The sequence below is a fragment of the Sminthopsis crassicaudata genome, chromosome 3 (genome assembly GCF_048593235.1).
Source record: "Sminthopsis crassicaudata isolate SCR6 chromosome 3, ASM4859323v1, whole genome shotgun sequence".
Classification (NCBI taxonomy): Eukaryota; Metazoa; Chordata; class Mammalia; order Dasyuromorphia; family Dasyuridae; genus Sminthopsis; species Sminthopsis crassicaudata.
The window spans coordinates 607,346,181-607,358,680 of NC_133619.1; the positions used below are offsets into that span (position 1 = coordinate 607,346,181).

At 45.7% G+C, this 12,500-nt stretch overlaps 2 long non-coding RNA genes across 2 annotated transcripts in view; one reads left to right on the forward strand and one right to left on the reverse strand.

Moving 5' to 3' along the window:
• The window catches only part of LOC141563987 (uncharacterized), a 16,095-nt gene extending 14,326 nt beyond the window's left edge, over window positions 1-1,769 (reverse strand). Inside the window, exons 1-2 of the long non-coding RNA XR_012488550.1 lie at window positions 1,396-1,769; window positions 474-541 (exon numbers count right to left, since the gene is read on the reverse strand). This is a non-coding gene — a long non-coding RNA (uncharacterized LOC141563987). The remainder of the gene's footprint in view (window positions 1-473; window positions 542-1,395) is intronic.
• LOC141563988 (uncharacterized) overlaps window positions 1-12,500 on the forward strand; it is a 15,031-nt gene that overhangs the window by 2,043 nt on the left and 488 nt on the right. Inside the window, exon 2 of the long non-coding RNA XR_012488551.1 lies at window positions 60-553. This is a non-coding gene — a long non-coding RNA (uncharacterized LOC141563988). The remainder of the gene's footprint in view (window positions 1-59; window positions 554-12,500) is intronic.

Sequence of the window (12,500 nt, forward strand, 5' to 3'; positions counted from 1 at the left end):
GCCTCTGGCGCTCCCTTGCCTTTTTTCTACTGCAATCTCTTCTGAAACTTCCATCTTAGGGAACTGTCCAGGACAAGAGAAGATGCCCAAAGTCAGAAGAGCAATAAAGAGTAGAAGCAAGATGGAGGCACATCTTCCAGCTCTGGGACAGCTCTCTCTCCACAGTGCCCGCCACACTGTCCCCCTGCCATAATCTTTTATCTACTCCGATCATATCCAGAAAAATGCCTTAGATACCTGTTGGAGTCCAGCTCCTGTGGTGAAATGAAGGGCGTGAGATACAGGGACCAGGCGAAAGAATTCAATAAGAAGTCTTCAAATTTTATTGATCAGAGAAACAAATCTATATACCTCCAGTGCTTATAGACTTGATATAGAATCCAAGAAGCACAAAACTGAGACGTAAATGATTAAGCCTGGATCTGGTTACTTAGAGATGTAAATAGTTGAGATACACATCAGAGTAAACTTACCATACCAATGTCCTCAAGTACCTTTCTCCAAAAGCCTCCAGTCTCCATTGTGGGCTGCTTTTCCTGTCCTAAGATCAAAGGTAAGCCTTTGATCCATTGTATAGTAGTTTTACATTTTGCTTCAGTCGTTAGATTTCTAATTTTACATTAACAAGTATCTCTCTGCTATTTCAATAAGAAAAGGGAGTTTTGGTGAGCCATGTTACCGAAAGATTTAAGACCCGGATTCTTATCTCCTGGCCCTACAGATAACATTTTTAGCCCTTGGTGATCCTGCCTAAGTGAAGGGACCGGTCAATGCTCTGAGAGCCTCCACAGCTGTGGATCATAGAGTCTGAAGGAGTTGCAGGACAGCCTTTGCTGACACAGGTGATGCTGACTGAGAATGAGATAAATTGGGGCCAGAGGGCAGAGGAGAGAGGTCATAGAAGCCTATAGGAGCCTCTCAGTCTCCTTGTATCATCATCATCTTCTCACATGAAGAGATCCCTTCTCCAGGAGTGAGTTAGCCACTGGCAGGTGGCTCCTGTATCATAACACTGATGGTTTTCTTGGCCTGGTCCAGTTATGACTATAGACTGCAGACCGGGCATAAAATCTAACTGATGGCATTGTAGACAGAGCGCTGGACCTGAGTTCAAATCCCACCTCAGATACTTCATAGCTATGAGAACCTGGGCAAATTATTTATCCTCTGTCCACCTCTATTTCCTCAAATATAAATATGGAAGTAGAACAGTACTTGCCTCGCAGGGTTGTTGTCAGGATAAGATGAAAAATATTTGCAATGTCCTCAGCATAGTATCCAGCACATAGTAGGTACTTTATAAATGCAGTACACAGTAGGTGCTTATATAAAGGCTTACTTTTTTCTCTTGCCTGCCCACCCCCCACTTCAGTAAGCAGCATAAGTAAGAAATACCAAGAGGAAGTCATCCGAGCTCCCTCCAGGCAGGGGAAGAAGGATCTAGAATCCATGAGGGATGTCAAATGCTTTTCTCAAGGTAGGATCTAGGAACCAGTGTCTGGCTCCTGTAGACACTGGCCGGCTGCCAGAGCCTGTTACCTTGGATCCAGACCCTCCCAAGACAATGAGGGAGAGCTAAGTAAGTGTCAGGGATGTGGCTGTGACAGAATTCTTCTCCTCTGGGCCTTTCATGGTCTGGGTAACCAAGAACTCTGGCAAGTCTCAGCAAGCCTAAAACATGACACATTCCCCAAGTATGTGCATGACAACAGAGGCCACACCGACAGGCTCCTGGGGAAAGTGGCCCAGGGAACCAGTCTCCCCGGAGCTGTGCAACTGTATGCCATCACCCTGAGGTCTCACCTGGCTTCTTGTCAAAGCACCCAGCTTGGAGTAACATAATGGGCTACTCCCGATCAGCAGCCCCAGGGCCTGGTTTCTCACTGAGTTTATAATCTGCCCATGGGCAACGTCAGAGCAGGAGACACATTAGCAATCTCCTCAGAGGGATTGGTAAATAGCTGCTGCCTTTCCATCCCTGCTCCTTAGCGCTCTGCCAACCTCAGACTGGTAATGAAGAGGAAATAAGAGAGACTGAAGAATATATAAAGCAGCAGCAGTCTCACTGCGTGACCTTGAGCAAACCTTCACAGCCTGTTTGTTTTTCTGTGAAATACAGGAATTGGACTAAATCAAAGATTCTTAACCTTTGGAGGGTCATGGACCCTTTGTAGTCTAGTGAAATCTATGGACCCCTTCACAGATTTAAATTAAAAAAAAGCATAAAGTAAAATTCATAGCAATACAAAACAAACCAATTTTATTGAAATAAAGATTCACAGGCTTCCTGAAATCTACCCCCACACATTTTGCAGATACAGAAGATTAAGAGCCCCTGGACCATTCCAGATATAAATCTGATGCTCTGAGCCTAAATTCCACCTAGGAAAGTAGCTTATTAGCTATGTTCTTTTTCTTGGTGTTGTTGCTCATTCATTTTCATTGTGACTGACTCTTTGTGATGTCATTTTCTTGGGTTTTCTTGGCAGAAATATTGGAATTATTTGCCATTTCCTTCTACAGCTCATTTTACAAATGAGGAAACTGAGGCAAACACAGTGAAGTGACGTGCCCAGGTTCACACAGGCTAGTAAGTGTCCGAGGTCTCATTCGAACTCAGGGGCTTCTGACTCCAAGACCAGCACGCTATCCACTATGGTACCACCTAGCTTCCTGACCAGTATTATTTCAAAAGCAAATATTATCTTCATTTTACAGATGAGGAAATGGCTTCAGAGGGGAAATAACTTGCCTAGGATAAAAAAAAAAAAAAAAAAAAAAGAAAGAAACATGAATTAGAAATGCAGGGACAGGATCTTTCCACTACACAACATTATAAATACCGAGTAAACATTTATAGATTGAAAGATTGATTAATTGATCAATTGTTCTGACTGCCCTAGAGTGGAAGTCCCACAGAAGAGACTGTGTCCCTTGTATAAGTCCTCTAGAGGTCCCAGCATAGATCATGGGAGATTTTGCTCAGTCACTGCTCACCCAGACAAGTAAATGACTAACAGGGAAGGTGAACATGCTCACAGATAAAAGGAAAGAAAACACTGGCTCTTTCGATGTTGATCCTGGATGATGAGATGCAATCTCTTGGATCGGAGAGTAGGTTCCTTCCCCATATGTGAAAGCGGAGTCATTCCCACGTGGATTGTGCTGTATGTAGGAAATGCCTGAAATTAGAGGCCTTTAGTAAGTACTCCCCCAGATGTTAACCTAGTCAGCAGTCTCTGCTGCAGGAAATGCCTTTCCAAGACCTACTTCCTCTAACTAATCCTAGAGCCACAGAATGCCAGGGCTGGGAGGGCCCTTAGAACCTGGGATGTCAGAGCTGGGAGGGCCCTTAGAACATAGGAGGTCAGAGCTGGGAGGATTCTTAGAACCCAGGAGGTCAGAGCTGGGAGGGCCCTTAGAACCCGGGAGGTCAGAGCTGGGAGGGCCCTTAGAACCTGGGAGGTCAGAGCTGGGAGGGCCCTTAGAACCCGGGAGGTCAGAGCCGGGAGAGCCCTTAGCGCACAGGAGGTCAGAGCTGGGAGGGCCCTTAGAACCCAGGAGGTCAGAGCTGGGAGGGCCCTTAGAACCCAGGGGGTCAGAGCTGGGAGGGTCCTTAGAACCCAGGAGGTCAGAGCTGGGAGGGCCCTTAGAACCCGGGAGGTCAGAGCTGGGAGGGCCCTTAGAACCCGGGAGGTCAGAGCTGGGAGGGCCCTTAGAACCCAGGAGGTCAGAGCTGGGAGGGCCCTTAGAACCCAGGAGGTCAGAGCTGGGAGGGCCCTTAGAACCCAGAAGGTCAGAGCTGGGAGGGCCCTTAGAACCCGGGAGGTCAGAGCTGGGAGGGCCCTTAGAACCCAGGAGGTCAGAGCTGGGAGGGCCCTTAGAACCCAGGATGTCAGAGCTGGGAGGGTCCTTAGAACCCAGGAGGTCAGAGCTGGGAGGGCCCTTAGAACCCAGGGGGTCAGAGCTGGGAGGGTCCTTAGAACCCAGGAGGTCAGAGCTGGGAGGGCCCTTAGAACCCGGGAGGTCAGAGCTGGGAGGGCCCTTAGAACCCAGGGGGTCAGAACTTGGAGGGCCCTTAGAACCCAGGAGGTCAGAGCTGGGAGGGCCCTTAGAACCCGGGGGATCAGAGCTGGGAGGGCCCTTAGAACCCAGGAGGCCAGAGCTGGGAGGGCCCTTAGAACCCAGGAGGTCAGAGCTGGGAGGGCCCTTAGAACCCGGGAGGTCAGAGCTGGGAGGGCCCTTAGAACCCGGGGGGTCAGAGCTGGGAGGGCCCTTAGAACCCGGGAGGTCAGAGCTGGGAGGGCCCTTAGAACACAGGAAGTCAGAGCTGGGAGGGCCCTTAGAACATAGGAGGTCAGAGCTGGGAGGATTCTTAGAACCCAGGAGGTCAGAGCTGGGAGGGCCCTTAGAACCCGGGAGGTCAGAGCTGGGAGGGCCCTTAGAACCCAGGAGGTCAGAGCTGGGAGGGCCCTTAGAACCCGGGAGGTCAGAGCCGGGAGAGCCCTTAGCGCACAGGAGGTCAGAGCTGGGAGGGCCCTTAGAACCCAGGAGGTCAGAGCTGGGAGGGCCCTTAGAACCCGGGAGGTCAGAGCTGGGAGGGCCCTTAGAACACAGGAGGTCAGAGCTGGGAGGGCCCTTAGAACATAGGAGGTCAGAGCTGGGAGGATTCTTAGAACCCAGGAGGTCAGAGCTGGGAGGGCCCTTAGAACCCGGGAGGTCAGAGCCGGGAGGGCCCTTAGAACCCAGGATGTCAGAGCCGGGAGGGCCCTTAGAACCCAGGAGGTCAGAGCCGGGAGGGCCCTTAGAACCCAGGAGGTCAGAGCCGGGAGGGCCCTTAGAATCCAGGAGGTCAGAGCCGGGAGGGCCCTTAGAACCCAGGAGGTCAGAGCCGGGAGGGCCCTTAGAACCCAGGAGGTCAGAGCCGGGAGGGCCCTTAGAACCCAGGAGGTCAGAGCCGGGAGGGCCCTTAGAACCCAGGAGGTCAGAGCCGGGAGGGCCCTTAGAACCCAGGAGGTCAGAGCTGGGAGGGCCCTTAGAATCCAGGAGGTCAGAGCTGGGAGGGCCCTTAGAACCCAGGAGGTCAGAGCTGGGAGGGCCCTTAGAACCCGGGAGGTCAGAGCTGGGAGGGCCCTTAGAACCCAGGAGGTCAGAGCTGGGAGGGCCCTTAGAACCCAGGAGGTCAGAGCTGAGAGGGCCCTTAGAACCCGGGAGGTCAGAGCTGGGAGCGCCCTTAGAACCCAGGAGGTCAGAGCCGGGAGGGAGCTTAGAACCCGGGAGGTCAGAGCCTGGAGGGAGCTTAGAACCCGGGAGGTCAGAGCCTGGAGGGCCCTTAGCACCTGGGATGTCAGATCTGGGAGGGCCCTTAGCACCTGGGATGTCAGATCTGGGAGGGCCCTTAGAACCCAGGAGGTCAGAGCTGGGAGGGCCCTTAGAACCCAGGAGGTCAGAGCTGGGAGGGCCCTTAGAACCCGGGAGGTCAGAGCTGGGAGAAGCCTTAGCAAGTGAGATGTTAGAGACAGGAATGTTAAAAGTTATTTGATCCAACCTTTTTATTTTATAAAGAAGAAAGCCAAGGCTTAAAGAGAGAAAGTAATTCAAGTCAGCTCACAGGTAGGGAGGGAAGAAAAGTGACTCAGTGGGTTTGGAATCAGGAAGAGCTGAATTCAAATCTGGTCTCAGACACCATGTGATCCTGGACAAATCATTTTAATCCTGTTTACCTCCGTTTCCTCATCTATAAAATGAGCTGAAGAAGGAAACGACTCTTGTGTCTGCCAAATGGGGTCACAGAGAGTTGGATATGATCAAAAATCAAGAGAAACAGTGAGGGCTTTCGTAACATTCTGTGCCCGTCCCTCCCTCCGGCAGCAGCTGGTACTAGCCTCACAGGTAACAGGCACTCCTCGTGGGATCATGGATTTAGAGCCCCAAGGACCTTAGAGCCCATTAAGGGTGGCCACACAGGCCCAGATGGGGTTTAATGACTTCCCCAGAATTACACAGCTCGGAAGTGGCGGCGGCAGGATTTAAACCCCAGTATCTTTCTGACTCAGAGCTTGTGCTGTCTGTCTGTCCTAGGACAGGCTAAGCCACCAGATCATGTCTAATCGATAAATGGGTTCAACTCCTCAGCACAGATGTGCCCAATCGAATCAAATCTCTGGGTGTGATGCTGCCGGACCGCTGTTCAGAACAGACAGAGCTTTTCACTTCAAGTCTGCCTCAGGAAACTGGGGGTGAGAGAGGAGGCGATTAGAGAATGTTCTGTCTCAGATCTGCAGAGCCTGGGGACACTGAGCAATGTTCTCAGACCTGAAGGGGGGTATTTATAGAATCAAGTGTTTATATCTCTCCCTACCAGCCTGCGAACAAAAGCAGAGAGCAGGATGTGGCTTAAATGGGAACACGAGGGTAGATGCAGTCTGCTGCAAGAGTTCGTGGTTCCCTACAGGCGAAAAAGCTTCCTGGAAAATCCAAGGACACAGAGCTGTGGCCGAAAGGCTGGAGGTCCCAACCAGGTGTCCTGCCTTTCCCAAATCAAAGAAATATTGAATTAGAAAATCATGAGATTGTCAGGACCAGGAGAGTCCTTAGAACCCAGGAGGTCAGAGCTGGGAGGGCCCTTAGAACCCAGGAGGTCAGAGCTGGGAGGGCCCTTAGAACCCAGGAGATCAGAGCTGGGAGGGCCCTTAGAACCCAGGAGGTCAGAGCTGGGAGGGCCCTTAGAACCCGGGAGGTCAGAGCTGGGAGGGTCCTTAGAACCCAGGAGGTCAGAGCTGGGAAGGCCCTTAGAACCCGGGAGGTCAGAGCTGGGAGGGCCCTTAGAACCCAGGATGTCAGAGCTGGGAGAGCCCTTAGAACACGGGATGTCAGAACTAAGAGAAGTTTCAAAACATAAAATGTTGGAGTGGAAAAGTACCTTAGGAACCAGATGGCTAAACATTTAATTTTGCTATTATATCCCACAACTCATGATAGATGGTCACTTAGTTTTTTAATACCAATTTAAATTGCCCTAGGGAAATCAATCAATTAATAAGCTTTCATACAGTGCTAGGCACTGTATTAAAAATTGGGGTTAAAAAGAAAGGTAAAAACAGTGATCTTGCCCTCAAGGAGCTTATAATCTATTGGAGGAGGAATAAAAGATATGTAAAAAATTGTTCATATGAAACACATGCTATACACAAGTACAAAAAATCATGCTTATAAGATGGAAGGCAATCTCAGAAGAGACACACTCACAGTGGGACCTGCCAGGGAAAGAAGACGGCAGAGCTGGGGAGGAAGAGCACTCCAAGGAAGAAACAGTCAGCAGAGAAGCAGGAAGTCAGGACATGGAGTGACCTGTTCAGGGAAGAACAGCCAGGCTGGTGGAGCTGGGTACATGGAGGGAGACAAAGTGTAAAAACATGGGAGAAGTAGGAAGAGACCAAAAGTCTTTAAAAGTCAAACGGAATCTTATATTTGAGGTTGGGGTTAATACGGAGCATTGGAGCATATTCAATATATGTATTGGGGGAGGGGAGTGATATCCATCTTTCAGTCAATTTGTATTAATCGCCTTTTCTATGCCAGGTAATAAATGCTAAGCTCTGAGGACACAAAAAGGGGCTAAAGACAGACTCTGCCCTTTAGGAGCTTACAATCTAGAGGGGAGAAAATGTGAACAAACATGTATAAAGCAAGCTACATGTAGAAAAAAGAGAGGGCCCCGTCCCAAAGTAATGGCAGTGTCGGAAAAGAGAAGGGGATGTACTAGAGACACGGCCAAAGACCTTGGCAAGAGAAGGGATATGGGGGAAGAGGCGGAATGAGGAGTCCAGAGGGAACTCCTAGATGGTGACCCTAAGGGAGTGGAAAGATAGGATTGCTTTCTGCAGTGATGGATAAGGGGGACAGAGGGAAGAGTTTGGAGAAAAGACAAGGAGTCCTGTTTGACTATTGAATTTAAGATGTCTCCTGGACATTCTGTTCAAGATGTCTATAAGGCACTTGTAGATGTGAGATTGGAGGTCAACAGAGAGGTCGGGGCAAGATAGATAGATTTGCAAATCACCAGCATAGAGATGGGCATTAAATCCACAAGCAGGAGCCTGGGAGACACCTGCACCTAGAAGGTGTGCTCTCCTAGAGGATTCAGCAAAGAAGACCAGGAGGAATGAGCTCAGATACATGGGAGAAGAGTCAGGAGAGAAGGATGTTCTGGGAACCAGAGAGCAGAGAGTACCGAGGACGAGAGGATGATGGTGTCAAAGGCTACAGTGAAGTCAAGGAAAAGAGAGAAAAGGCCTTTGGGCTTGGCAGCTAAGAGATCATTGTTAACTTAGGAGAGTAATTTTGGTGAAATAATAATGCCAGAAACCAGATTGTAAGGACTTAAAAAATAAGGAAAGAGAGAGAGACAGAGACAGAGAAAGCAAGATTCAGGCCTATTATAGACTGTTTTTTTGAATTTAGCTACAAAGGGCAAATATAAGATAATAATTATTAGGGATAGAAAGCTCAGAATAAGAGAAACCAGAGAGAGAGAAATTTCAGTTGAGCAATGGGATGAGAAATCAGTTGGCAAAGGATTAATTTTAAAAAGGGTTAATAAAGAATAAGTGGGAAGAAATAGAAGCAATGAGGATAGATAGGGTTTTTTGTTTTTGTTTTTGTTTTAAAGGATTTTGGTAAAGCGAAGAAATATAAGTTAACATTTTGAGGAATGGTTAGATCTCATTGAAGTTTTTTTGTTGGTTTTGTTTTTTAAGACTCAGAAAGACATGGGTATGTTTGAAGGCAATTGGAAAGGAATCAGTGAATCGGATGATACTGAAGTTAAAGAGAAAGTGGTGGTAATTAAGGTTGCAATTTTAGCATAGTTCCCTAGGATATAATATGTATGGGAATGCCTGCCATCTAGGGGAGGGGTGGAGGGAAAGAGGGGAAAAATTCGGAACAGAAGGGAGTACAAGGGATAATGTTGTAAAAAAAAAAAATTTAAAAATTACCTATGCATATGTACTGTCAAAGAAAATGTTATAATTATAAAAATTTATAAAAAAAATTTTAGCATAGTTCCTGACACATAGTAGGAGGTTAACAAAGTCATGTTGGCTTGGAATCTAATAAAATAAATTGTGAGGAGATGGAATCAAGGACACTTGTAGTTGAGTTGGCTTTGGCAAGGATAGGTGCCACCTCATTAGCCAAAACTGGAGGAAAGGAAGAGTCAGGGATGAGGTAAATGGTTAGTGAGAAGAAAGGTGGAGAAGTAGCTCCTGGGGAATGGCCTCAATTTATTTATCTTTTCATTTATTTATTTATTATAAAATAAGATGTGAAGTCCTTTGCCGATAAGAGGTGAAAGATGATTAAGGAAAAAAGAACAAGTTTGGAATGGCTTAAGCAGTGAGATGAGGAATTTCAAAGAAATGGGTAGCCTTGCTGCCGTGCTTGCCCACACGAGGTGATATAATTTGAATTGGTTGTCCAGAGATTCAGTTGTATTATTCCCTCCAGTTCCAGTCAGCAGCATCTCAACAGAAGAAGAAGAGATAGGTAGTGGGAGTGATCCACAGCTGCAGTTTGGCAAGGAGTGAATGAGCATGATACACAATGGGAAAGTTTTACAAAATAGAGAAAAATGTGGGGTTGAATGTAAGGTTATTATTGAGAAGGGAGGAGAGTGAAGCAAGAGCAGAGGTAATAGCCTGAGGAAGTCCTGAGGGGGAGGGATTGGAGATTATGATGGGGGGGAACCGAGAAAAGGGAAGAGATAGAAGGAGAGGAGGCTTTAGGCAGATAGAGATCCCTCCAGTTCCAAGTCTCTGATCATATTTCTGATTACTTTGAATGTTCAGAAGTTTTTCCTCATGTGGAACAGTAATCTGTCTTTGAATCTGCCATCCATTGTTCCTAGTTCTGCCTTCTAGGGTTAGGCTGACCTAGTCTGATTGCTTTTCCACATGCTACTCTTCAGTTGCTTGAAAATATCCTTCCCCTCCTTGTTTTCTCTTCAAACTAATCTCTCAGCCGATTCTAACATCACATAGTTTTCCTCTGAACATCCTTGTCACTCTCCCACTGATATATTTTCCTTTATGGAATATGGAATGTGTCTAAGGGGGAGCTCCTCACCATTTTGATGAGTTCCCCATCAGCTGATTCTTGGACAGTAGATTTCCAAGTCTTCTAGTACAAGAAGGAGTGTTCCTGGGCCGCGCTAACCTTAGGATTTCTCTTAAGTTATCCCAAACTTGAAAGTCCAGAAATCCATCTTTCTGGAAAAAAGAAGAGAAATTCCTGAGCAGTGTCCACCTCTTAGAAAGCCAAGACAAATGAAATCAAGAAGCATTTATGTCAGTGCTAGGGTTACAAATACAAAGAAAGACCTCAAGGAACATATCCTAATGGGGGAAAAACAAGTAATAGAGAACTGAATAGGGGGAGGGGAGAGTGGATGGCTACAAAGTAGGAAGAATGAGGGATAAGAAGTCTGCTCCCTACCTCAAAATGAAAATTCCAAGAGAATTTGCCAATGGGAAAGGGTTGCTGCTGGGAAAAAGGAGAGGGCCGCTAAAGTCTGGTGGCAAAATCTGCAGGATGCAATTTAGCTATTCTAGGCCTTTTCTCAAAATGGAGACTCAAGGAGAAAATCCTCAATGGGAAAAGAGAGAAATCTGCTGAAGCTAATCTTCCCATCTTTGGGTCTGGTCGTTTAACTAGTTTCAAAATGAGAAAAAAAATAAAAAAAGAAATGATGAACAGGCAGATTTAAGAATGATTAAACAAGTTGTGGTGTATGCATATAATGGAATACTATTATGCTATATGAAATGAGGAACAGGAACATTTCAGAAAAACCTGGAAACTTGCATGAATTGATGCTGAATGAAGTGAACAGAACCAGGAGAACATTGTATACAGTAACAGCAAATTGTGTGATGATCAGTCATAACAGACTTATCTCCTCTCATAGTGAGCCGAAACAATTCCAAAAGACTTGGGATCAAAAATGTCATCTGCATCTAGAAAACTGAATGCAGATCAAGGCATGCTATTTTCATCCTTTTTTGTAGTTGCTTTTTCTTTCTCGTGGTTTTTCTCTTTTGTTCTGATTTTTCTTTTACAACACGAGTAATGTTGAAATGGGGTTAACATGATTGTACATGTATATAACCTGTATCAGATTGCTTGCTGTCTTTAGGAGGGGGAAGGAAGGGAAGAAGGGAAAAAAATGGAACTCAAAATCTTACAAAAATGAATGTTGAAAGCTATCTTTAATGTAATTGGAAAAATAAAATGCTATTAAGTGAGGAAAAATAAAAAAAGAAATGATGAACAGGCAGATTTAAGAAACTGATGCTGAGTAAAGTAAGCAGAACAAGGAAAACATTCTCTACACTAACAGCCACACTGGACAATGATCCAAGACTCATGATGGAAAATGCTATGGGCATCCAGAAAAAGAACTATGGAGTCTGAAGGCCAATCGAAGCTATTATTTTCACTTTTGGTGTATGTGTTTTTCTTTCTCATCATTTTTCTCTTTTGCTCTTTTTTCATAACATGACTAATGTTGAAACATGTTTAACAAATATACATGTATAACCTATGTCAGATTGCTTTGCTGTTTCAGGGAGAAAAGAAGGGAAAGAGGGAGGGAAAACAATTTGCAACTTAAAATCTTATAAAAATCAATATTGAAAATTATCTTTACATGTAACTGGAAAAAATACTGTTAAGTAGAAAAAAAATAAATATTAACTTAAATTTTTTAAAAATGAAAGTATAGCTACTCTAGAAAGATTTGGTTTTTTTTTAAACCCTTACAATGATTAATACTTCCTTTTCCTAAATGCTTATAAGCCTGTTCTTTAATCAAACGCATTAGATTAGAGAATTTTTCTAGGAACAAAGCCAAGTTCATTGCCCCATGCTCTGAACCCCACCCCCCATCTCTTTCTTCCTTTCCATTTATAAAAACCATATCTGTCCATTTTCAGGTCTGTGGCAACTCTCTTATCCTCCATCAGGAAGAAAAATTGATTGATTAAAAAAAAGCCTAAATTTCCCCAATTTTGTTGGTAGCTAGAGATGAGGGTACAGAGCACCTAAAAGAAGGGGAAGGAGCCCTCTACTGGAAGGACCAAGGAAACTCACTTGCGCAAACCTGACTGAATTCAGGGTCAAAAAACTCACTTTGGAGACTTAGTCCTCCAGAGAATGGCTCTCTGGGGTGTCTCCATCCTCTGGGTTATGGAATTATAGGACTGGAGATCCAGAGCTGGAAGGGATTTCAAAGGATATTTGCAACCTGATCAGTTAATCCACAAGCTTGTATTGTGTCTCCTTTAATATTAAAACAAACAATTGCTTGGTTTGGCTCCAGGAAAAAGTGAATGGAAGCTATCGTTATTGTTATTTATAATCTAGCACATATTGTGTGTCATATTTGAACTCAGGGCTTCCTGATTCTAGGCCTGGTACTCTATCCACCAAGTACCTAG